The 25,244-nt window shown below is 50.5% G+C and overlaps 1 protein-coding gene across 3 annotated transcripts in view; it reads left to right on the top strand.

Moving 5' to 3' along the window:
• The first annotated feature begins 3,156 nt into the window (after positions 1-3,156).
• Positions 3,157-25,244, top strand: part of LOC111154581 (zinc finger and BTB domain containing 17) — a 34,022-nt gene continuing 11,934 nt past the window's right edge. The window contains exons 1-3 of one of the 3 annotated variants that reach the window (XM_022514239.1): positions 3,181-3,282; positions 5,240-5,326; positions 24,818-24,960. The gene's annotated coding sequence lies outside the window, so the exon portion shown is untranslated. Of the gene's footprint in view, positions 3,283-5,239; positions 5,327-24,817; positions 24,961-25,244 lie in introns of all 3 variants that reach the window. The other 2 variants (XM_022514240.1, XM_022514238.1) reach the window with 2 other exon arrangements.

The raw sequence follows: 25,244 nt of genomic DNA on the forward strand, positions 1-25,244 counted from the left end.
AATTGCTAAGTGCCACTCGTTCCCATTCAATGCACCTAGCCAGCCTGTGAATACAACTTCTATTATAATTGTATTACAATTCAGCAGCCCACAGGATCAGCTCTGTCCAATTTTTGGCTACATAAGCCCTGTAGCTACAAGAGAGGAGATAACTTTTTTAGAGTTGTCAGGAATGGCCCTCGCTTCTCTGGTCCTGTCTTGAGCTGAGAATTTAAACCCTAAATATTTCCTTTTTGAAAGTTGTCAGTGCAATTATAAATAGGCAGCCTACGTGACAGTCCTTACAGTCCTCCTTCTCCTCTAATGGTCAGTTGTGGCAACTACTCCATCTACTAAAGCCTATCTTTATTAGGCACGTTCCCCCAGGCAACAATACTTAACTGTGATAAGTGATAATTTCTGTAACTCCTTTTTCCCAAGGCAAAGTAGGCTAGATCTGCATCACGTTCAACTCTAATGCCTTGACCCCCTTGGAGGTCAGTTTCCTGCAGAAATAGAAACCTTGCTGGGCATTCTCTTTAAACTTTTTATTTTGGAAAAAAAATGTAGGTTCACATGCAATTGTTCTTGTGGGTTTTTTAAGATTTTATTTATTTATTCAACAGAGAGAGAGAGAGAGAGAGCACAAGCAGCGGGAGCAGCAGGCAGAGGGAGAGGGAGAAGCAGGTCCTCTGCAGAGCAAGAAGCCCCATGCAGGGCTCTATCCCAGGACCCCGGGATCATGAACTAAGCTGAAGGGAGACTCTTCACCAACTGAGCCACCCAGGTGCCCATGTTTTTATTTTGAGAAAGAGAGAGAGCTCGTGCTGACTGCAGAGCCCACAACCCTGAGATCATGACCTGTGCCAAAATCAAGAGTCATAAAGAGTCGAACGCTCAACCGACTGACCACCCACGCACCCCAGTTCACAGCCATTGTAAGAAACAATACAGAGCAATCCCACCACCCTTCTCACCCACTTTCCTCCATGCTCTCATCTTGTACAGCTATAGTACCATCATATCACAACCAGGATATTGACAGTGATATACAGTCAAGGTACAGAACATTTCCATTCTACAAGGATTCCTCATGTTGTCTTCAGACTTCTTTTTTTTTTTTTAAAGATTTTATTTATTTATTTGTCAGAGAGAGAGAGGGAGAGCGAGCGAGCACAGGCAGACAGAATGGCAGGCAGAGGCAGAGGGAGAAGCAGGCTCCCTGACGAGCAAGGAGCCTGATGCGGGACTCGATCCCAGGACGCTGGGATCATAACCTGAGCCGAAGGCAGCTGCCCAACCAACTGAGCCACCCAGGCGTCCCTTCAGACTTCTTTTTAAGCAGAGAGGGATTTAATACAGAAAATTAAGTGTTTATAACATTATCACAGGGGTTGAAAGAAAGGTCTCTAGAGGGTCCTCTAGTAATATGGCTCCCAGAACACCATAGAACTCACCAACCAGAGGCTATTACTTCTGCCACAGTCAGGAAGATAAGGAATCAAGAAGTCATCACCGAGATTATTGCATGCAACATATCACCAGCAAGATCACCATGGGTCTAAATTTGGGACTAGAAGCTGGTTCCCCCGCACTAGAATGCTGAGTTTGGCTGTCACCATCTCACAGGTGCGTCTGAACACTCGTGAAGCTGGAGACTAGCCGCCATGCACTGCTGCAAACCCTCACATCTGCGTGACCTTGCTTGCCAGCAGCAACCAGCTAACGTCGGTAGGACAAATAGCTATTGCCTCCTTTCTTCCTTCCATCCAGTCTTACAAACTGGCAGAATCCATCTGTATCTGGAATTCTAACTGCACCTGAGTCTCGGAAATGGAATTTTCACTTTTTAGACTCTGGAGGAACAGACGTTAAGTCTGAGCTGACTACATCCAACACAGATGGACACAGAGGTGTATTTGTGTCCTTTGTGTTGGGAGGACAAGAGGGGTCCTATCAGATTTGCTATGATTTTTCTGTAAAAGAAAAGGGTGAAGTCAACTGCTGCTGAGCTTTTTAGTGTCCCTACTGACTGTGAAGGGAAGAGGAGTGACTTGGCCAGACCGACATTTGTTGAAGTTCCTCTCCAGGCTAGTGATCATGAATTTGTAGGGAACAATCTGTCCCTTAGGGTACTTTGTCCAACTATGCATGGCTGTTTGGGTGCCAGCAAAGAGAAAAGGCACGGTTGGATTTAGTGAGGGTTGGAAAGCTTACCAAATCCATGTGACAGAAAGACAAGGGACCAAAGAAGTTCATGGTGTTGGCAAGAGTGTTATTAAAACCCATGGGAAGGTGCCTGGGTTGCTCAGTCGGTGAAGCCTCTGCCTTTGGCTCAGATCATGATCTCGGGGTCATGATCCCAAGGTCCTGGGATGGAACTCAGGTCATGATCTCAGGGTCCTGGGATTGAGCCTGCTTCTCCCTGGCCCTCTGCTCCCTGCACACATACCCTCTCCCCCGCCTGAGAACCCCACCCCCCGCCCCGCCAGCTCACGCTCTTTCTCAAATAGATAAATAAAATCTAAACAAAACAAAACAAACTCTCATGGGAAATAAACAGGATCGGGAGTAAAGCAAAGAGAAAGCCCACGAACTGTAAGGAAGTAGAGAAGTCAATGGTGTAGAGGTGCTGCAAAGCTGGAAAGAGGCCACACAGGGACTGTTCGAGTCGGCAGACACTTTTGTTTCCAGCACCCTCCTTCTCAGGCAGGCTAATCCTGGATCTGCCCTAAATAGGAAATGGGGCAATGGTTGGCTCAGGAAGCAGAAAAACATAAGCGGGGATCTGCAACTTGGGAGCCACAACTAGGTTCACGTCTGTGCTCCTCCACTTCTAAGACGCGTGACAATGGACAATTCATTTACTCTTCCCGAGGCTCCGTTTTCCCTTCCAAAAGGGGGAGAAAAAGACTTATCCTATGGTTAGCGAGAAGACTTAATGACATCATGCACGTAAAGTGCTTAACACAGTGCCTGGCACACAGTAATCGCTGAGCGCGAGAAAGCTGTTACTGTTATGTTTGGAATAGAAAACCAAGGAGAGGTTACAATGAGGACAATTCTAAGTGCAGAAGTACTGTAATACAGAACTTCTGGATACGTGAGCGCATGCGCCTGTCCGCGGTCCTCGGGGTAGCGCAAGCGTTGCGCATGCGCCGGAAGTTGCAGCCGGGAAGCCAGCGAGGTCGGTTCCGCCCGACTCTGACATGGCGGCGCCCTTTGTCTGCTGTGAAGTGCCGTCCCCGGCCTTCTCGCGGCCGTGATGCACCTCCCTCTACAGTGGGGTCCGGGACATGGCAGGTGAGGGTCAACAAGCGCCCGGGGCTGGCCGAGTCGCAGGAGCTGGGCGGAAGCGGCGAAGGATGGGGCGCGGCGGGAAGCCGGGGACGGTTGTGTGGGGGAGGGGAGGGAAGTGGAATGGGAAGGGAACCCGGACTGGGGGGACCCCGCGGGGCAGGAGGGTGCGAGGCAGCTGGGGTGGGGGGCGCCGCCAGGCGAGCGGGCGCGGAAGGGGCGAGCGGACCCGCAGTTCCTGCGAGGGAGCGCGGGTCGCTTCCCGGGTTGGGTGACACCCCAGCTGGTAGCATCTCCGCCCCCACCGCCTGGCTGTCACCGTCTCTTGTCACCACCCCCCCCCCCCCCGCGCGCCGCGGCGGGTGGTCGTTCTGTGGCCGCAGGGTGACGGGGTGCCGGGGCAGCTCACTTCGGCGGGTCGGGGCCGGAGGGCACGGGCCTGCCACAACCAGGAGGTGCTGGCAGAGCGGGAGGTCCACATTAACCCCTGTATGAGATTATTTCATTCATTCCTTCCTTCCGCAGACGGTGGCCCGGCACCTGATAGGTTGTGAGGATAGAGCTAGTGAACCAGACCGACTTGCTCCTGGTCTAGTGGTTTAAAGGGTGAACTGTGGAGCCTGGCAGCCAGGGTTTGAGTCCCGACTCTGCTTCCCAGCGTGTTCTGAAGCACCTTGGGTTCTCGCTCTCTGCCTCAGTTTCCTCAGACTTAAAGCAGACATAGCAATAAAACCTGCCTCCTAAAGTTGTTCTAAAAGGCCGTAGGTATAAAGTGCTGAGAACATTTCCTGGCACAAAGTAAATGCTCTCTGTGTTCATTGCTGTGATTATTCATTTCACGATCCGGCCGGATGGAAGGAAAGCAGAAAAGTTGGAAAGAGTAGAGGCACCTCACTCAGTCTAGGCGAATCCAGGGAAGCGTCTGCTCCCCAAGAAGCGGAGACCAAAAGGATGCTTAGGAGAGTGGAGGCAAGAAGTGGGGGGAGTGTTCCCAGTTGAAGATGGGGTTTGGGAGAAAGCTTAGGGGCCAGTGTAATAATTAAGTTTTTTGCCTAGAGACAGAGCTAAGAGGTAAGACTAAAGAAGCTGGCCAGTGGTCTGGTCCTAGGTGACCTTGTAAACCTAGTTAAGGACTTGAAGTTTTAGGTTAATGGGAAGCCATTTCAGAATCAGACTTGGGGATTAGAACAGTCACCTGGCTGTGTGAAGGATGTGGTGAAGGGAGCCGGCCTGGAGTAATCCAGTCGAGAAATGAGGGTGGTCTCCAGTCAGGTTAGAGGCAGAGGGTTGGGGAGAGAGGTTTTGGAGAACTGACAAAACTTGGTGATTACTTAGATGAGGAAGTTAGAGGCAGAGAGTTGTCAGGATTGACCTCCTCTTCTTGACCGGTGGGTGGTGATGCCACTCAGTGTGATAGGGAACAGGATGGGGAGCAGGTGTGAGAAGGGAAGATACATTTAGTTTTGAACATGTGGAAAGTGGGTGCCTGTAAGACATTCCAGGGGAATGTCCAGTGGTGAGATAGCAGTTCTCATTCATCAAAAGTCCCTAAAGTTGGTGGGGGGGGGGTGTACTCACTGAGGGTGAGGGTATGAAATGAGAAGCGAGGGCATCTGAGACATCCCGGGGGAGATGCTAATGCTGTAGCAACTCGGGAACCTGGGCACAGCCTTGTTGCTCTTGCTTTTTAACGTTTCGTCATGTCTCTTGGTGAGCAGGTATCCTGAGTGTAGGGACTGGGAGCGGTTTACTCATCTTTATGTCCCGGGTGTCCAGCCCCGGGTCTGGCATGCACCAGGCCAGTAACGATCCAAACTTGTACTGAACACTTACATTGTGTCAAGCTCTTGGCTCAGGGCTCCGGGTTTGCCTGTGTTTCTTGGATGCATGAAAGGGCAGCTCTTAGGGAGCAGGTGCCTTTCGGGTTCTCATCAGATTTTCTACTTGGGTGTCTTTGATTCAGGTAATGAGCTGGAGGAGGAGAGCCAAGCTGGAGTTTACGCAGACACACTGTCAGAAAAGAGTAGCCTGGGCTACTTGGAAATCTGAGGTATGTCTGTAATGCTCAAGGATGAAACAAACCAGGAGGTTAGTTTGTTTGTCCTTCTTCTCTAGGCTCAGCGTGACTCAAATCACCCTTTCAAGATAGCTTTTTCTTTCAAGTTATATAGTAATGACAACATCTGAGTTTGGTTGGGAAATTGTGGCTACATCATTTATGCTTGGTTTACCAACAAAGACCAGACTAGGGCAAATGCTCACACCTTGTTTTCATCACATACAACCTAACCTAATGTGCTCCAGCAAAGCAATTCTGAAATACGGTGGCCAAAACAAACTCGAAGTGTATTCCTCTCTTCTCATCGAACGTCTGGAGGGCAGTCCAGAGCTGGTAGGGCACCCTGCTCTGTTCTGTGAAGTATCCAGGAACAGGGTTCTAGTGATCATGTGACTCTCTCTGCTCAAACCCAGGCTTGCATCTCATGGTCAAAGTTGGCTGCTGTAGCTCCTGCCATTATGTATGTACCCCATCTGGCAGAAAGGGAAAGACAGAGTGGGGAGCACATGTTCATTCCTTTTAAGGTTCTAATGTTTAAAGATACATATTTTTGTACAGCATGTCCCCAAACGCAAGCATCTGGTGTACAACCAAAGAACGAATCATGACTGTTGCAATGCTGGAGGGAAAGCTGGCTGAGAGAGCCTGCTGGGTCCCCTGTGTGACTAAATTGCTGTCTCTGAGGCTTGGGCCCAGCCTCAGGGGAAGGTCCACTGCATTGGTGGAAGAGGCACGCTGCTCTGGTTTCAGGTGGGTTGATGTTGCTTGGGTCCAGGGAGTCCAGACTTGTGTATGTATTCAGTGTTTTCTGTGGTAAGTGCTAGGGATGTAAGACTTGATGCCGGGAGCAGGGAGCTCTTAGCCATGTGGATGATCACAGTCTAGTGCAAGGAGCACTGCAGGGGAGGCACAAAGGAGAAGGATGACTGATGCTGGAAGGCCCTGCCGAAGCCCGGAAGATTAAGAATGAACAGCGTGTTCGGACTGACACCCATACGGGTCTCCTCAGACAGAGACCGTGAGGACTCTGGTGTCGGGTGCGAATCCCTCCCTGCCCATGTCATGACTCTCTGAGGGCCAGTTACTTTATTGTTGTACCTCCATTTCCTCATCTGTCTGATAGGGCCAACGGCATCTAGCTCACAGGACTGTATAGAGGATCATGAGAGATGAAGAGTGTACTTCACAGGGTTTGCCATGTAAAGGGGAGTTACCTCCTGCTGCGGGGTGCAGGGTGGTTCAAAGCCAGGGAGGCCAGTGAGGGCTGAAGTCCACGAAGGCCCGCACCCATAGGGAAACCGGGTTGTGGCCTCCCTGAAGGCAGGAATTATCCAGATGGCGCAGAGGGGATCAGCGACTGCTCTGTGAGTTCTACCAAGCTCTCCAATGAAAGGTGTCCATCTGTGGATTCTCAGAGAGCATGCACTGAAAGGTCTGGTGAAGGGTCCTTTGGGAAGGGAAGGATTGCCTCTGCCTGTTTAATTCCCAAGCTCGGATGCTTCTGGAAAGCCTTCTCTGGGTGCTGCCTGGCCACCCGCCGCTGCTGAGTTCGGAGCTCCTCCTCTGTTGATTTCTTAGCACCCTGCCCTCATCTCCCAGTGCATTCGGATCTCCCATTATAATCATGGGTTCCATTGTCTCCCTGTTGGCCCACCAGCATCTCGCAGGCAGAGACAGGGGATCATTTCTTCTGGTAGCCCCACTGTGTACCTCATTTCCCGGGACATAGCTGGTGCTCAGTAAACCTTGTTGGAGGGCGGGTGCTCAGCCTTGCTAGGCTGAAGGGGGACTGGCAGTTGGGCTGACCAGGACTCTGGTGTGATGTGCGGTTGGCGTGCTATCACCAGAAGAGAGGATGGGTGATCTGGTGTCTGATGGTGGATCTCGTACCTGGCGGGAGTGTGGACATAAACTTGGTGAGCTGTGTGACCTGACAATGAGCATTTACGTTGGGAGATGGTTTTTCTGTGTTTTTGCAGTAGAGTGTGGTTTCTCAGCCTTGACATTATTGATCTTTGGGGTGGCATAAATCCTTGTTATGGGCCATCCTGTGTACTCCAGGATGGCTGTGGCATCCCTGGCCTCCACCCAGAGATGCCCATAATACCCACCCACCCACGGCTCAGGCAGTGGAAGTGTCTCCAGACACTGCCATACATCGCTTGGGATCAGATCGCCCCCAGCTGGAACCCTGCAGTACTTCTAAGTCAGGCATCCCTGGGCTCGGACTAGTTCTTATCCTTACCACATGTGTTCCTTTGGGCAAAATACTCGGCCTCCAAGCCTCAGTTTTCCCAGCTGCAAAGTGGGGATATGGATGACCTCACCCATAACTTTACTGGCCAGAATTATCGAAGAGGTGATGGATGTAAAATGCTTATTGGAGGAGTGCCTGGGTGGCTCAGTGGGTTAAAGCCTCTGCCTCTGGTCAGGTCATGATCCCAGGGTCCTGGGATTGAGCCCCGCATCGGGCTCTCTGCTCGGCGGGGAGCCTGCTTCCCTTCCTCTCTCTCCGTCTGCCTCTCTGCCTACTTGGGATCTCTGTCTGTCAAATAAATAAATAAAATCTTTTAAAAAAAGTGCTTATTGGAGCCCTTGACACCATCATTGGTGACTGGTGTTATGTGTTAGGAGAAAAGGACCCTTGAGAGGGTCAAGCAACAAAGTGTGCAGAGGAAGAAAAAGAATGTTTGGTAGAGGGATATGCGCAAGGTGCACAAATCAGGAGGTTCTGAAGAATGCAGCGTGGAGGGGCATCCGGTGGCACCGCTGGTTAAACGTCTGACTCTTGGTTTCCACTCAAGTCATGATCTCAGGGTCGTGGATTCAAGCCCGTCAGGCCCAGCGCTCAGTGCAGAGTCTGCTTGAGATTCTCTCTTCCTGTTCCTTTGCCCCCCCGCCCCCCCCTCATCCCTCTCTCTCTCTAATGTAAATAAATGAATCTTTAAAAAAAAAAACAACGCATGGCTTCTGTGCCTCACGCAGTTCCCCTCCCAGATAGCTGTTAGTAGTATCCGCGGGTCCTCCCAGAGCTCTTCTGTCCATCCGTCTGTCCCTGTGTTGTCCTGGGAAGACCATTTTTAAGGAGTCACATGGTTTGATTAGGTTGCATGGGCAGAGCCCCTGCGGGTCCGAGGGCAGCAGCTGTGGGCGGGGCTTTGGGGTGCGGCCAGTTTGCTGTGTAAAAGACTAGGAGGCTCAGTCTTTCCCAGAATTCCTCAAAGGGTGGTGCCTGGGTGGTGGCAAGAAGGGACCCAGACTCCCAGACACCATGTCTCGGCAGGGTGGCACCACGAAAGGGAGGGATCCAACCCCAGAGAAAATGAAAAACTCCAAATACATTGTGTGCCCAAAGCATGTTGTCTTGGAGACCATTATCTCCTTTTGCTGGTCACAGTTTTTAGATGACTGAAATAATAAAGGTCAAAGAGGAAGCCTTTCAGCACTGAGGGGTTTCTGGGTTGTCTGCAGGCGTGTGTGTTGAGCGTCAGCTCGGGGGCCTGGCCCTCTCAGAGGTGCTGGGGCCAGCAGCAGCTTGACCTCAAGTCCAAGGGCTAGTTACGGTAGACCTCCCTCATGTCATCACCACAGCTTCTACAGGAAACCGGGGCTTGGGCTCGGGGAGTCAAGCCTACTTGTGGGGAACTGGATACTGAAGCCTTGAGCTTCAAAGGAAGAAAGCCAAAGGTCTGGTTAGAATGGAGAGTTGCTCACTCCTGTCTATACAGCCAGCTGCTGGCAGAGCTCGGAGGTGGAGTTCCAGCTGAAGGTGGGACTGGCCAGAAAGCAGATGTGGTGGGTTTTGTTGTAGCATCAGAAATCTGCCAGAAGGGGCGCCTGGGTGGCTCAGTGGGTTAAGCCGCTGCCTTCGGCTCAGGTCATGATCTCAGGGTCCTGGGATCGAGTCCCGCATCGGGCTCTTTGCTCAGCAGGGAGCCTGCTTCCCTCTCTCTCTCTCTCTCTCTCTGCCTGTCTCTCCGTCTACTTGTGATCTCTCTCTGTCAAATAAATAAATAAAATCTTAAAAAAAAAAAAAAAAGAAAGAAATCTGCCAGAGGACTTGGTGAGGATAGCTGACACTGCGGGACATCTAGGCGGGTTGTAGAGAGAGTAAATGCTGCGAGCCCTCATCACAAAAAATATGTTTTCTTTTCCTTTCTTGTGTCCCTATGAGAAGTGGCCTGAACCTGTCGCGGTCATCATTTCACAGCAAATGGGAATTCACACCATCCAAGTTCACCTTCAACAGACACAGTGATGTGTGTCAATTATTTCTCAGTAAAACTGGAAAAAAACAAAACCAAAAAAGAAAGAAAAGCACCAAGCTTTTTATCCTAAGAGCCCTGGCAGTGGCGCCCGTTCTCCCCACCCCACCCACACCACTTCCCATGCTGGAACTGTTCAACCAAGATGCCACCTTCCTGTCCCAAATGGGAGGCGCTGCCGCCCAGCGGGAAGCTGTGTCTCCACCAGCTCCAAAGCCTGGTGGGTGAAGCTCTTCTCATTCTGGTAGTCCCAGGGTGGCCGGGGGCTGGTCACGGACTTTCCTGGTTCACTGTAACTCCGCTGCCCAAGTTCATGCTTCCAAACATTGTTTCAAGTCAGAAAGAACATTGTTTAATTTTGTAAGTTGTTAAATATTGAGTAGATACAAAGGAACATGCACAGTATAAAGAATAAAGATACAAGGAAACCCATGTGGCCAGCAGTCAGTTTACAAATAAGAATGTTACCATTAGCTTTGGATGCCCCCTCCCTGATCCTGGTCGGTCTCACCCCCAGGTCATCGGACTTTTGCTTTTATCACTGACTTGCCTTTCTGTAAAGTTTGACCATGTGTGTTCGTATTCCCAAACAATGTGTTGTCTCATTGTGCGCGCCGTTGAACTTAACATAATGGCGTTGTTTTCTTTGGTGTCTTGTGTTGTTGGCTTAGCGTGTGTTCTGGAGGGTGATCCATGGTGCCCATAGTTGCACTTGGCTTTCTCAGATGGATATGTTCCATTGCCAGAGAATTTATTTGTCCTTTCTCTTGCTGACGGACGTTTAGATTGTTTTCGGTATTTGCTGAGACAGTGGTGCTGTGGACGTTTCTGGAACGCACGTGCCACGTCTGCAGGGTGTGGACCCAGGAGTGGGGCTGCATCGCAGCGCGTGTGAGCTTCAGCTCAACCAAATAATGCCTGACTGTTTCCAGAGTGCTTTCCCCAGTTCACAGTTCAGCTGACAACGCTGCTCGTTTCACATCCTCCCAACTCTGGTTTTACTTGACTTGAAAATTTTTAGCAATCTGATGGGAGTGATATCTCATGTGGTTTTGATTTGCATTTTCATGATTATTAGTGGACTAAGCATCTTTTCTTGTACTTATTGGTCACTCAGGTTTCAGCTTCTGTGAAACAGCTGCTTAAATCTTTTGCTCAGTTTCCTTTCCGGTTGTCTTTTTCTTGTATATAGACTTTTCGTTTGTTTTTGGTTTTTATTTTGTATACGAATCCTTCATTAGTTATATGTGCTTTTACTCCCTGCTTCCAGTTTATGGCTAGTCTTCTCACTGGAGTTTTTTTTTTTTTTTTTTTTTTTTTTAACAAATTCTTAATTTTAAGGTTCATCGCTGTTTTTCTTTTATGGTTAGTGCTTTATGTTCCTTTTAAAGAACTTCCTCTCTACTTCAAGTTTATAAAGATAATCCCCTAAGTATTGTCTTCCAAACATTTTATGATTTTGTGTTTTTCATTAAGGTCTTCAGCCCATTTAAGATTATTTTTGTGTGTATTATGAGGTAAGGAGCTGATTCTTTTTTTTTAGTAAGTGTACCAAATTGTCCTAGTACTATTTATTGAAAAAATGCATCCCTTTCTTGTGGATCTGTGTATGTCCCCAGTAACCATTATAATATAGTGAGTGTCCACAAATGTGTGGATCTGTTCCTGAGCTCTTTACCGTTTGTTCTCTATCTCTGTCCTGATATCACACTGACTTAATGATTAAATTTTTATGTAACAGTTTCTTGGCATCTGGTAAGGTCTTGGCCCTTTGCTCTTCCATCTTCATTTTATTTTATTTTAAAAAATTTTATTTATTTGACAGAGAGAGACACAGCAAGAGAGGGAACGCAAGCAGGGGGAGTGGGAGAGGGAGAAGCAGACCTCCTGCCGAGCAGGGAGTCTGATGTGGGGCTCGATCTCAGGACCCTGGGATCATGACGTGAGCCGAAGGCGGAAGCTTAAGGACTGAGCCACCTGGGCGCCCCATCTTCACTTTAGATTGTGCTTGTCAAATTCCATAAAAATTGTTGCAGTCTTTTATTAGCATTGCTTTGAACTTATTCCACATCATTTTAGATAGAATTGACATTTTTATGATATTGAACCTTCCATGAGCATGGTATATCTCTTAGTTTATATAACTTACCAAAGTCTAACTTTAGTCTCTCACACCCTCCTCTCAAACAGTTAAGGATCTTAGCACACTTTAATTCCCATCACTCCTTCCTTTTATTCTGTAGGTGGGTATTTTAGTTCCTTTTAAAATTTTAGAAGACATCATTAGTTCAGTATTGTTTAGATTTACTCATTTATGACTGACTAGATCTCATTCCTTTTTGCATTTAATACTTTCATTCTGGCATCACTTTTTATCTGCCTGAAGCGTATCTTTTATGATGTGTGAGTTTGGGCTCTCATTTGTTTGGGGGCCATCTAGGGATTTTACCCTCCTCCCATTTGATGCCAAGATTTGATAAAGGCAGTTTTCTGTGCAGTCTTTTTTTTTTTTTTTCCCACTGACTTTTAACTCTCTGTGGCCCCAGCTTTATTCTGGAGGGCGCTCCCATGAGACCTCTGCCCTTGGGAGGGAGAGGGAACCCCTGCTTGCTCTGTTCTGCAGATGGCTTTGACGCCCACCCTCAAAGCTCCCCTTGCTCTCCATACTCCAGCCTTTGCTTGACTTTGTTTGACCCCTCAGTGTTCCTTACTGACCTGCCAGTTCTTTGGTGCATTTTAAAAGCTGTCTCACAAGTCCTCTTCAGCATTTGCAGATGTTTGCTCTGAGACTTGGCTTGGGTACCTGATGTGCCCTGCCTCCAGAAAATCAAGATGTTTCTGAGTCTTAATTTTGTGTTTCATCTGGCAACAGATTTGAATGAAGACTTAGTGATGTCCACTTAGGGCTTTTATAAGATGTTTTGTAACCTTATTAGTATAAGGAGAGGGTGTGGGTAAGTGCCAATTAATGACAGAGAATTTGCCCTCTTGGGACAAGCTAAGGATCTCTGTAGAGCCTAGTATTCCATGTCTGTCTATTTGTCTATGGAATTTTTTGTCTTTTTCTGAAGTGGAAAGTTCTTATCTTTTAGAGTATCTGGACGTGGCCTTGAATCGGGGTGTGTCAGTGCTACCTAGGTCGGCTGACAACCCCTCTAAGCTTGACTGGCTTATCTGCCTGGTGGGGGCCGTTGGGGAGCCTTTCCACAGGATCACTGCTGGGATCGATGAAGGAGCCTGTAGCCTGGAACCCTCTGCAGGCAGCCCCTGCAGCCATTCCAGTTACCCCTTTGGAAACAAAGAGCCTGTGATTTCTGTAACCTCCCAGCTGCTTCACAGGGTGGCGCTTATGTATTAGTGTTATGTATTATGTGTTTTCTCTGGGCGCAGCCACACAGCCCCACAGCCCTACCCACAGTCCTTTCCCAGGACTCACAATTTCCTTCCAGCCGGGTGAAATCCCCATCAGATTGGGAAACCATAGGATCTGCACTGTGGGTTCTCGGATCAGTTACCAACACCCAAGCATTGGCTTTTACCCAATGAATGAATGAATTCAAACTTTGCATCATGTGGGCAGGCTGCCATCGAGACAGGTACCATTTCATGAACATGCACTGGCCCGGGGTGGAAACTATCTTTTAGATTTTTGCCAGTTTGATCCTGGAAGTGGTATCTTGTACTTCTTCTTTTTTTTTTTTTTAAAGATTTTATTTATTTGACAGAGAGAAAGAGATCACAAGTAGGCAGAAAGGCGGGGGTGGGGTGGGGAGCAGGCTCCCCGCTGAGCAGAGAGCCCGATGTGGGCCTCGAATCCAGGACCCTGAGATCATGACCTGAGCCAAAGGCAGAGGCTTAACCCACTGAGCCACCCAGGCCCCACTTTATATTTCTTTATTAGTCAGGCTGAACATCTTTTTCCCATACAGAATATATCGACCACCGATGTTTCTTTTATGAACTGCCTCTTCATTTCTTTGACTCATTTTGCTGTTGGGAGATTTTTTTTTCTTACTAATTGTTTGTAACAGCTTTGTAGAGATATTCATGTTGTGCACAAGTCACCCATTTAAACTGTACAGTTAAATGGCTTGCGGCATATTCCCAGAGTTGTGCAGTTCTCACCACTATTTTCAAGACATTGTCATTATCTCAAAAAGAAACCCACCACCCATCTGCAGTCACTCCCCACTCCTCTGTCTCTGTCAGCCTTCGACAGTTGCTTTCTGTCCTTAAGGATTTGTCTGTTCTGAGCATTTCATATAAATGGAATCATGTAACGTGTGGTCTTTTGGCTGGCTTCATTTAGCACAGTGTTTTCAAGGCTCATTAGTGTTGTGGCGTGTGTCATTACTTTTTTATGGCCCAGAATCCCCTTGCACGGACAGATCACGTTTTATTTACCCATTTGTCAGTACATGGACGTTTGGGTTCTTTCCACCTTTGACTATTACGAGTAACGCTGTCACGAACTTTTGTGTACAAGCTTTTTTTCTTTTTTTTTTTTTGGTTTTATTTTTTAAGTGTTCCCTACCCACAACATGGGGCTCAAACGCACAACCCGGAGATCAGGAGTCACGTGCTCCACTGACTGAGCCAGCCAGGTGCCTCCCAGTACAAGCTCTTCTGGGGACATCTCTTTTCATTGTTGTTTGTGCGAGGAGCCTTTTGTATAGCCAGACCACTAACCCTTATTTACAACATAGGCTATAAATATTCATGCCAAATTTGTATTTACTTTTGGGAAGGTGGGACGATGAGGGTAATATGAATGAAATAGAGCAAGGAGGGGCGCCTGGCTGGCTCAGTCGGGGGGAGTGTGTGATTCCTGATCTCGGGGTTGTGAGTGTGAGCCCAGTGTTGGGTGTAGAAATTACTTAAGGAAAGGAAGGGAGGGAGGGAAGGGGGGAGAGAGGAAGAACATTTAGATTTTTTTTTTTTTTAAGATTTTTATTTATTTATTTGACACAGAGAGAGAGATCACAAGTAGGCAGAGAGGCAGGCAGAGAGAGAGGGGGAAGCAGGTTCCCTGCTAAGCAGAGAGTCCGATGCGGGGCTGGATCCCAGGACCCTGGGATCGTGACCTGAGCAGAAGGCAGAGGCTTTAACCCACTGAGCCACCCAGGCGCCCCATTTAGATTTCTGACCAGCCTTTCATACTAAGAATTAAGCTCAGGTTCCGCACCTTTCTCCCTGAGGCACCACCAAGCGGCCCCTGGGGGCTGGTCTGCATGCCTTACAGTCGTGCCATGCACACACTCTTTCCGTATCTGGCCCACTATACCTCTGTGTATCCATCTGTCCCTCTTTCTGTCTCTGTCTCTGTTTCTGTCTCTCTCTCAGGCTCCCTGCGTTCAGACTGGGAACCGGGAACCGGGCAGTAGTTGGGGGTGCCTTCCAAGTTTCCCTCAGAAGCTCTCACTTCAAAGTCACTGGCTGAAAACCCGCCAGGGAGGCAAGTGGTCCGTTCAAAGGCTTCCGGCTTCTTTGCTGATTCACCACTGTTGCAGGTGGAGGGGATGTGAGGGGCTGGAGGCCGGCCAGCACTGTTCGCTCAAGGGCAAGGACAAGCCGGGGCCCTGAGCTTCCTTAATCTTAACTCCCAGGGCTCCTGTCCAGAGTTCTAGAGCCGCACTGCCGCCGCTGGAGTTGGGGAGCCCAGCTGTTTTTAAAGATGCTGGGAAGTTGAGATATTGAGTCCCTGACCGCTCTTCACCCAGACCTAATGTGAATTGGTGCGATACCCCCAAACACTCCTCCGAAATAGACTTGCACTCTTTTAGTTTTCCCCAGGCCAGTCTCACTAAATATTTTTCAGTTTAATCCTATCAGGGGTAGTCAGTATACAATTTCACGTTGGCTTCTGCTGTATACATCCTCCGTCCGTATAGATACACGTCCTGTGTCGTTCCTGTTCAAGGTTTCCAGTACAGGGAAAGTTTTCAAAGAAAATCGGTGCTGGGTGAATGCGTCATTTTTTATCGTCAGGCACACGGTATCTGTTTTACTTCAGATGCGCGCATTTGCAATCTGGCGATCTTGTTAATGAAATCATTTATTTAACACTTACTATATCTTCCCTGGAAGGGAGGGAACTTAGCAGTCACCCATCCTGGGAAGGAAGCGAGGCCAGTCAAAGTCAGCCACGTGAGACGCATGTGCTGCCTTGAACTCCAGATACATTCACCTCCAAACAGCGGGTCCTCAACCTTGTAGGAAGCAGGAGGCTTTTGCCCTCCAGGCTGAGCGCCTCCGTCTTGTGTTTCGGTTACCACTGAGTGGAGTCAGCATTGCCATCCGCAGGCCTTTGCCTGGTCTGCTTTTAGGCTAAAACTTCATTTGTCCTGGGGGCCTGATAAGATTTCACCGTCCATTTTTAAAAGGGCAGGGGTTCCAGCGTTCGGTTCCCTTATTGTCTGCGGCTCACCAGTATCCCTAGTGTGGCTTCATGTGTGACAAGCAGGAGTGATGGCGGCCATGGCTGCTTTATGCGGTGGGAACAGGCGTCATTACCCCCATTTTACAGCGGGGGAAAGTGAGGTGCAGAGGGTTACATCCTCTTGTGCAAGGTGCTCGACTGGCTTTGGTTTGATGCCAAGGCAGGAGAGGTAACTGGGTCCAGGATCTTGTCAGCAACCTGGGGCTGCATGCAGAACTGTACGTGTGTGTGCGTGCGCGCGCGTGCGCGCATGTGCTCACGCTCACACACGTGCCTCATCGCTCACAGTATCCGAGCAGCTCGGCTGGGGCTGGTGGAGGCTGCCAGCTGCTCGTCTAGGGGATGTTCAGTTTTGTCCCCGTAAGGAATTTCTGCTCATGAACATTTCTCTGGTGACACATTCTTTGTGCAAATTACCATAATTTTCCATTTCCCTTCTGAGAAATTTTTTCCTGTTGAGAAGTTTTGAGTCATCAGGTCTTGTAGAAAATGTCTTCAAGGTTTTATAATAAATAGAAATGAAGAAGCTCTGACTTTGGGGACAGTTTCTTTCTCTCTTTCTTCCCTTTTTTTCACTTGGTTTCTTGAATAGCTAACATTTGTAAGTGGTAAAACAAAATGCAGAAATGATATGTGTGAAAAGTAGAGCTCCGTCCTGTGCTTGCCCTGCTTCTCTGAGCCCCCCTGCAGTCCCCCCATCTCTTGTATGTCCAGAGATATGGGCTTTTTGTTTGTTTATGAGCTAGGATTTCATGGCTTGGGTTTATGGTTTCGGACAAACTGCATGGCCCAGTTTCCCCTAGGAACGGTCGGGTACTGTACGTTGTTAAGGGACTTTGAGCCACTCCAAGAAGAGGTACTTAGAATTTTCAAAGGATATTATCATATTTAGTTGTTGGGCCGTTAGCATAGCTGCTCTGAATGGGTCGTGTGAGCGTGTGACAGATCCTGAGCCACCAGCTAAACCCTCCTGGTGCCATCTGGGGGTGATATTGTCCCATTTTCACATCCCAAGGGTCCAGCACCGTGGGACTTTCTAACTTACTTTTTCTGCTTCTGATCCTTCCCCTTCCAGTCTGTTCTCCATACTGATGTAGCCAGAGTGACTTTCCTGAAATGTGAGCCCAACCATGGCCCTCTCCTGCCCAAGTCCCTGGCCAGGCTCCCAGCATGCGTGCGGTGTGTGGGGTGGGGTAATGGGGGGAGGTGAGCCCTGGGTCCTGGCGTGGTGGGCATGGCCCTGCGTGCCTGGCTCCACCCCGTGTCTCCCCACGTGTTCCACTCTTTCTCCATGCTGAGGTGTGCTGTCCTCCCTCCACCTGGTCTCCACGCTCACACACCATTTTCTCTCAGGCACCCCCGAGGCTTATGCTATCCTCCATCTGAACATCCTTCTCACCTTTGTTCATGCGTCTTATTAGATGCGGCTAGGTGCCCTATCTTCCTGGGAGTGGCACCCCTTCAGAAGTCATCAGAAGGTGCTGACAGCATCTGGGACTTGCTCCCCAGTGGCAGGTCCTGGGGGGGGGCACTTAGGCAGGGCTGGCCTGTTCCTGGGGGAGCTGGGGCTCCCAGCAGGGCACCAGCCCCAGGCAGCGCTCCGCAGTGGATTGGGAGTCTGTGTCCACTACTCCGTCCTGTAGCCCACCAGATGTGCAGCTGCGCCCCCCGAATCTAGCCGTATTTAACTTGAATGGGCGACTCTCCCCAGGCTTTCTGCCCCGAGTGACACAGTAACAAAGGCCTCACAGCAGACGTTTGAAGCCGGATGGGAACAAAGTCCGAGGGCTGTGGTCGCTTTGGACCAGACTGTGGCTTCCTCCTTTTTTCTCCACCTGCTGTGAAGAGGGGCCATGGATTCATGAGTAAAGGGGGTGCACTTAGGATAACCTGGTTTGTTTTGGTTCATTTTTTTCCCTTTTTGATTGCCTGTGTGTCAGTCGGACTTCTGGTAGAGAAGTAATGTGTGATGCCACTTCTGCCAGGATTCGTGCAGTACTTCCTGTTGTTTCGGTCCTCCCAGTTCTGGCGTGTGTGGTGGTTTCCTGTTGAACGGGTGAGCGGTCTCGAACTCGGGGAAGCTTGCCTGAGGCCGCCTGGCTAAGACTGGAGCCCCGATTCACATGCATGTCCTTGGATCTGAATCTTTTGGTGTTTCCTCCTCTTCTTCGTTTTCTTTCTTTCTTTTTTCTTTTTTTTTTTTTTTAGAAGCCGGGGAGGGGTTAGGGAAGACGGAAAGAGAGAATCTTAAACAGGCTCCACACTCATTGCGGAGCCCGACGTGGGGCTCAGTCTCATGACCTGAGCCGAAATCACCGACCGAGCCCCTGGGTGCCCTTGTTTCCTCTTCTGTGTCCATTGTTTGCTCCCGTGGGGACCCTGGTCCATCCTGTGACCTTATCCACCAGCCCTCCTGTAGACGTCTCAGCTATGTTGGCCCCACAGAACTCCTGCGTGCCCTGCCCTCCCTTCGCCTGCCATCATTCCTCACGTCAGCGAATGGCACCTGTGCTCAGCCAGTTTCTCAGGCGAACGATTTAGTGTTGTCCTTGACTCCTTTTCTCATGGCATGCCTCCGCTTGATCAGCTGACTGTTGGCTCTCCCGAGCAGCTTCCCGGTCTGACCACTTCCACCCCAGCACGGGGCCTCCATCTCCTGCCCCTCCCCCAGTGTCCCTCTGCCCCCTCCTGCCTGCTTGTCATCGCTCCTCTGCACCCAGTCTGCCAGGGCACCGCAGCATACTTGGAAAACTCCAGAGCCTGACTTGCCTCTAAGACCCGGGCAGATCTCAGCCTCTGGTGCTGACTCTTCTCATTCTCCTGCTGGCTTCCTCCTCTCCAGGCACCTGCCCCAGGGCCTTTGCATTTGCTCTTCTCTGTGCCTGCAATGGCCACTGGGCTTATGGTGGTATGGCTTGCTCTTCACTCAGGTCCTTGCTTCAGTGTCACCTCCTCTGAGAGGCCTTCCTTGACTGTTTTCTGAAATATTAAATAGCCTCTGCCTCTTGTCTCCACACTTTGTTTCACGTTCTTCACAGCACCTAGTCTGTGAGCTTATGTATTATACTTATGACCTGTCTTCCCCACGACGCTCGTAGCTCTAGTTAGACCTGCAACCAGCACAGGGGAGACGCTCATTCAGCGTTTGTGAAGTGCTTTCGCCTTTTCCATGTGTCTTTTTCCTGATTTAGGGCCCACCGACCCTGAAAGGGGACGGTGGTGATTAGGAGTCCCTGCCCAGCTGTCTGACCCCACAGACCTTCTGTATATTGGAGGACATTTCTCATTCTCGTTACTTCTCAAGTACGGATAGATGCCATTGTGATTAGTGGAATGGAAATGCTTTCTTTCATGGTGGTCTTGCCCATTAGTTTCTCAGTTAACAAGCACTCAAAGTACAATGATTATTTCATGAAGATCCGCAGAATATTTGACCTTGAGTTAGTTGCACTCAGAAAGGCCAGGAATCACCACTCTCCAGGCCTGTTCCCGGACTTGATTTACAGCCCTGTGAGAGCAAGGTTCTGGGGTAGGTGCTGTCAGCGACCGTGAGGAGCCAGTTAGTAAGCAGTCCAGTCCCCGCCCCAGCAGTGAGTTTATTGAACCTGATAGGGGAGGCGGGGCAACATATGGGCCTCCTTTCAGGCCAGGTCAGGGAGCACTGGGGTGGAGGGCGGGATGCTGGGAGACGGAGCAGATGCCACCAAGTCCCACATATTCTGAGTTTGTCTTTGTGGAAGCAAGGCCCTTAATCTACCCTCTGTCAAGCATTAAGCGTCCCCATAGCAAGTCCTGGCATAATGGGTTCTAAACTGGCGCGGGGAGAGGGGGCCGCCCTTTCCTCAGGACTGGCCAGCCTTCCCACTCAGCCCCATTCCTGGAGCAGTGGGGGTTCATCGGGTGTCAGGGAAGGGGATGGCCATTCCCTCTTCAGAAGTGTGGTTACCTGTTAGAGGTCATGGTAGTTGTATAATTTGAAAAGCAAAGGCAGTATTTCAATTTAATTTTAGGGGCTCCTGGGTGGCTCAGTCATTGGGCGTCTGTCTTTGGCTCAGGTCTAGATCCCAGAGTCCTGGGATGGCCCTGCATCAGTCTCCCTGCTCGGTGGGGAGCCTGCTTCTCCCTCTCCCACTCCCCCTGCTTGTGTTCCCTCTCTCGCTATGTCTGTCTGTGTCAAATAAATAAAATCTTTTAAAAAAATAACTTAATTTTATACTTAATTATTATTAGTTTTAAAGATTTTATTTTTTTGTTAGAGAGCACACACTGGCAGGGGGAGCAGCAAGCAAAGGGAGAAGAAGGCTCCCCAATCAGTAGAGTCTGATGCTGGACTCTATCTCAGGACCTTGGGGTCTGACCTGAGCCAAAGGCAGTCACTCAGCCAACTGAGCCACCCAAGCATCCCTAGTTTTATATTTAGGTACATTTTTAGGTGTTTAAAAATCCATATTTTTTTGGTAATACAAGCTTCACAGAAAATACAGCTGAATCTTGGCTGGTGGGGTTATGTGGAAGGTAGCAGTGATTTTCAGAGTGGAACCATTACCCAGTAGAGGATCAAGTATCAGAATCTGGGGCTGTTGGGAAGGGCTGAATGAGTTTGTGTATTTACCCTAAAGGGGAAAGTGATGTTAGAAGTTTGAGAAACAGGGGCTCCTGGGTGGCTTAGTCATTAAGCGTCTGCCTTCAGCTCAGGTCATGGTCCCAGGAATCTGAGATCGAGCCCTGCATTGGGCTCCCCACTTGGCGGGAAGCCTGCTTCTCCCTCTCCCACTCCTTCTACTTGTGCTCCCTCTGTCAAATAAAGAAATAAAATCTTTTTTTTGTTGTTTTTTAAAAATATTTTATTTATTTATTTGACAGAGAGAGCACAGCAGGGGAGAGGCAGAGGGAAAGGGAGAAGCAGGCTCCCCACAGAGCAGGGGAAGCCCGATATGGGGCTCGATCCCAGGACTCCAGGACCATGACTGGAGCCGAAGGCAGTGGCTTAACCAACTGAGCCACCCAGGTGCCCCTATAAATAAATAAAATCTTAAAAAAAAAAAAAGGGTTTGAGAACCATGAGCTTAATATAAAAGCTGTATTTGCTGGGCAACGAGAACAATGCCAGAAGGGCTGGTTGTTGGTACTTGCCTCTGCGATGTTGCCCTGACACGGGAGAGGGTGTCACACTGGGTGGATGGTGGGTTGGGCCGGTAGGCGTCACGGTTGCCAGGCTTAACCACACTTCCATTTGCTTGGCCTGAGTTTGTGTGTGCTAAGCTGGAGATGGGAACCACCTGTGTTTCCAGAAAATCTGGAATGCCAGGTATCTGGAAGCAGAGTGGTATCCCAATCCCCTGCCCCTGGACATGAGGCGGCTGAGTCATGCCCAGGCCTGCAGCTGGGCGCAGCGGTGTTCGGGGAGCCAGGGACTTACTGTGTTTGTCAAATCAGCAGCTCCTTGTGCTAGGCTGGTTGTTTCCTGGCTTAATGGCTTCCCTCTGTGTGGCAGTTTGGAAACCCTAAATGCCGTGTAGTGCTTGCTAATAACCTGGGTAATCTTTCATGTTCGACAGATGCCCCTTTGACTCTGAGATGGAGCCATGCTCCGCGGACCCACTGAGAGCTCTGGGCAGGCGCTCCGGCCTTCCCCCGGGAGCGCCCTTGGGGTTTAACAGAACAGTTGTTCGATATAAAGTGCTTCCCCGACAGAGAAAATTGCTCCGAATGGTTCTTGCCCAGCGCCCCTGCTTTCCCTCCCTCCCTCTCTTAACGTTAATTGGACTCTGGGATTTTTCCAGATTGCTGTTAGAAAGAATAATGGGTTATGATTACAACGTCTTAACAAGGTCAAGTCACTAAATAGTTACCCAAGGTACCCAGCAGGAAAGGATATGTAGAAACCATCTGATACGGTCTGCGGCCTAAAAATAAAACTATAATTTGCATCTCTGCTTCCTGGTAACAGTAGTTTGAGGAATGTTTACCGCGAGTCAGGCTCGGTACAGGCTCTGTGCTTACAGTAGCTAACCGAAGCCTGCGCCTCACCTGCGAGGCGGTCCCACTGGCCCCATTTTGCTGGAGGAGGGGCTATGCTGGCGATCCGCTGCTGATGTGGGAGGGCGGCCCAGCTCGGGCCCGGGTCCTCCCCAGCCTGACCCCAGGGCCTCTGCCGCCTCTGTGCTCAGAGCAGAACCTGACAGCAGAGTACCCGTGTTCTTAGATTTTAGGTGAACCGTGGTGCTGTGCGTGCCCCGTGTTGTTGGCCGTGTCGAAGAGACTCCCGTAAATGCCATTTCGTCGTTACTGGGAGCGGGGCCGTGGGGTCTGGGATTTCACCACCCAAGGGGAGCTCTTCCTCATGTCATCGTGTGCTTGCAGATGTTCTGGAACTGAAGCATGAATGAGACGGGGTGTGTTTCCCCAGGCCAGTGCCCCTGCCCCCGGCTCAGTGACCCTGAAACGTGAGGCCTGGGCCCCAGCGCAGCCCCAGCGCGAGCGGCAGCGAGTGTGCTTGTGCACAGCCCTGCCTCGGCAAGGTTGAGGTTGGCACCTGTTCCTCACTTTTCTTATTCAAAATTTTGTCAACTTTCATCAGCTTTTGAAGCATGTTGCCCTACAAAAGTATATGAAATGTATATGTTTAATTTAAATTTAATTTAAATAATATTTATTATTAATTTATTATTAATATTTATTATTTTCAGATTTAATTTAAATAATAAGTAAATTATAAATAATAAATCTAGGTGTATCCAAGACAAGAAATAGAGCACTCCCAATGTCTCGGAGGACCCCTCCTCCCCCCTCCTCCTCCCTCCTCCTCCCTCCACCTCCCTCCTCCTCTCCTTCACCCCCTCCTCCCCCCCCTCCCTGTCTCGCATCTACACAGAACCATCGTCCTGGACGTTTTGTTACTCATCACCTTTCCTTTACAACTTTACCATTCGTATTTGTTCTCTCGCTGTGAGCAACCGTCTCAAAACTCCGTGACTTAAACCACCAGCAGTTTATTCTCCCAATTTTGTGGGTTGACCGGGCAGTTTCTTTTGTGTTGGGGTCGAGGTATTGGGGTCACTCGTATGACAGCATTCAGCTGGTAGCTGGGCTGGAAGGTCCAGGAAAGCGCCTCGCACGCCCCTGTCCAGCAGGGCCTCTGAATTCATCATGTGGCCCGTGCCCGTGGCGTCTCCTCCGGGGCCCCGACAGGAGAGCCTGGGCATCCCTTTGGTGGGGTGGCTGGGTTGCAGGAGAGCCGCACGGAGTCTGCAGCCCTCTTAAGGGCCAGGCCTGGAGCTGGCACCGAGTCCTTGGCTCTGGTCGGTCAGAGCCGCCCAGATCCAGCCGGGATCTCCGAGCAGGTGTGCGGGATGGGGGGACTTGGCGGCGGCGGCCGTCCGTGTCCGCGTTGCTTAGTTCACACTGCAGGCTTCTCCAGGTCCCTCGCCTTTCCGTTCCTAGACGGATTCCTTGTGAGGCAGGCCAGGGCTGTGTGTCCGGCCGGACAGCTCTGACGCCAGACGTCTGCCCCCTTCGTCAGGGATCAGCGCTGAGCAGCCGGCGGCGTCACGGGAACTGTCACAGGGCAGGAATGAGGAGTGCAGTGGAGAGTTTCTGGAAGGTCAGGCCATTTCCGGAATGGACAAGTCATGTGCCAGTTTGGGGCTTAGTTTTCTGCATCTAACCTGAGGGCTTTGGGCTTGGTGGGCTCCGTGGTCTTGTTCTGTTTGCATTTTCTGTAGTTAGGGTCTGTCTTAGAGTAGCTTTAAGGCCACATTGATCACCCTTAAAGCAGAGCGAAGTAAGGCAGAGGGGACCCCCCAGTTTCATTCCAGTGAAGGCCCTGTGCAGCAGGGGCAGGGCTGGGAGAGCCGCACTTGATCAGACGTTAGGTGGCTGGGCTGTCCATCCTACTGTGCTCCAGCGGCCCCTGGGTGCGTGCACTGACTGGGGTGGGCAGCTGCTGGCACCTGCGGGCCCCCACATCTAGCTGTGTGGTCCAGGTAGGTGCCCTCGCCTCCTCCTGAGCGCCTCTGAGTTTGGCCAGATCGCCATGGATTCCTTTGACTGTGGAGTGGAGAAGGAAACAGGAGATGGTGGGAGGATTGCCGTGATCTTCTAGATCTTCTAGTGTTTCACCTAGCTCTGGCGGTGGGGCACTGCCCGGTTCTAGCGCGGCCCCTCTGACAGGAGGACCATGCCAGGGGGCCCCTCACCTGCTCACCCCTTGGCCTTAGGGAGAAAAGAGCTGCTGGAGCTTTCTAGTGGGCGGCCAGCTGGCGGAGGTGAGCGCAGGAGGCAGCTGGGGGGGCCTCTGAGCTCTACCTGCCAGTTAGGGGGTTATGACATCCCCAGTGCTGCTGACAGCCTGTGGGGGGGACCCCGTGAGCACTCGGGGAGCCTCCACGTCCAGAACGGGGCCCGGGGCCTGTGTTTAAGGCTCCTCTGCGTTTGCAGCCTTTTCCTTCTTTCCTTCCTTCCTTCCTTCCTCATCGTTCTGCTCCCTCTCTTTCCTGGTCTTCCGCTGCTTCCTGTCTCCCCCTCTCTCCCGTTTTCTCCCTTCCTTTTCTTTTTTATCTTTATTTTCTAGAAGATTTTATTTATTTATTTGAGAGAGAGTGAAAGCAAGAGAGATTACAGAGGCAGAGGGAGAAGCAGACTTGCTTCTGAGCGGGGAGCTCAGTGCGGGGCTTGACCCCAGGACCCTGGGACCATGACCTGAGCCGAAGGCAGATGCTTAACCCACTGAGCCACCCAGGCGCCCCTTGCTTCCTTTTCTTTCTTTGATTTTGTCAGACCAGATGCACCTTAGAAGTGTTTCTTCGTTGGAACAGCTTCGGAGGCAGCCTTGGGGGGGCCCCGCTCCCCACACCCACGTCCAGGCCACAGCTCACATCGCAAGAACGTGGTTAGCGTTGGGTGGAAAACATTCCCTGCGGGTACGTGCTGCTGTCCTGGGGTGGGGTATAGGGGGTACCCGGCCACCAGCCACACTCTCCCAGGACCTTTACTGGCCCTTCCAAGGTCTCTGAAATGAGAGCGCCCCTCCGCATCCAACCGCAGGAGAGCCGGCTCTGTGCCCTTCCCGTGGCAGCTCGAGGGCTCCTGGCAGCCCCCTTCCACTCTGGGGTCTTGTCTCGTCTTGGGGTTCCCTTCACAGCAAGTCAGATCGCCTTCCAGCTGGAGGGCTCTGCCTTCCCCGTCTTCCACCGGCTCCGCCCAA

This window comes from Enhydra lutris, unplaced genomic scaffold (assembly GCF_002288905.1).
Source record: "Enhydra lutris kenyoni isolate GAN:26980312 unplaced genomic scaffold, ASM228890v2 scaffoldscaffold38, whole genome shotgun sequence".
NCBI classification, from domain to species: Eukaryota; Metazoa; Chordata; class Mammalia; order Carnivora; family Mustelidae; genus Enhydra; species Enhydra lutris.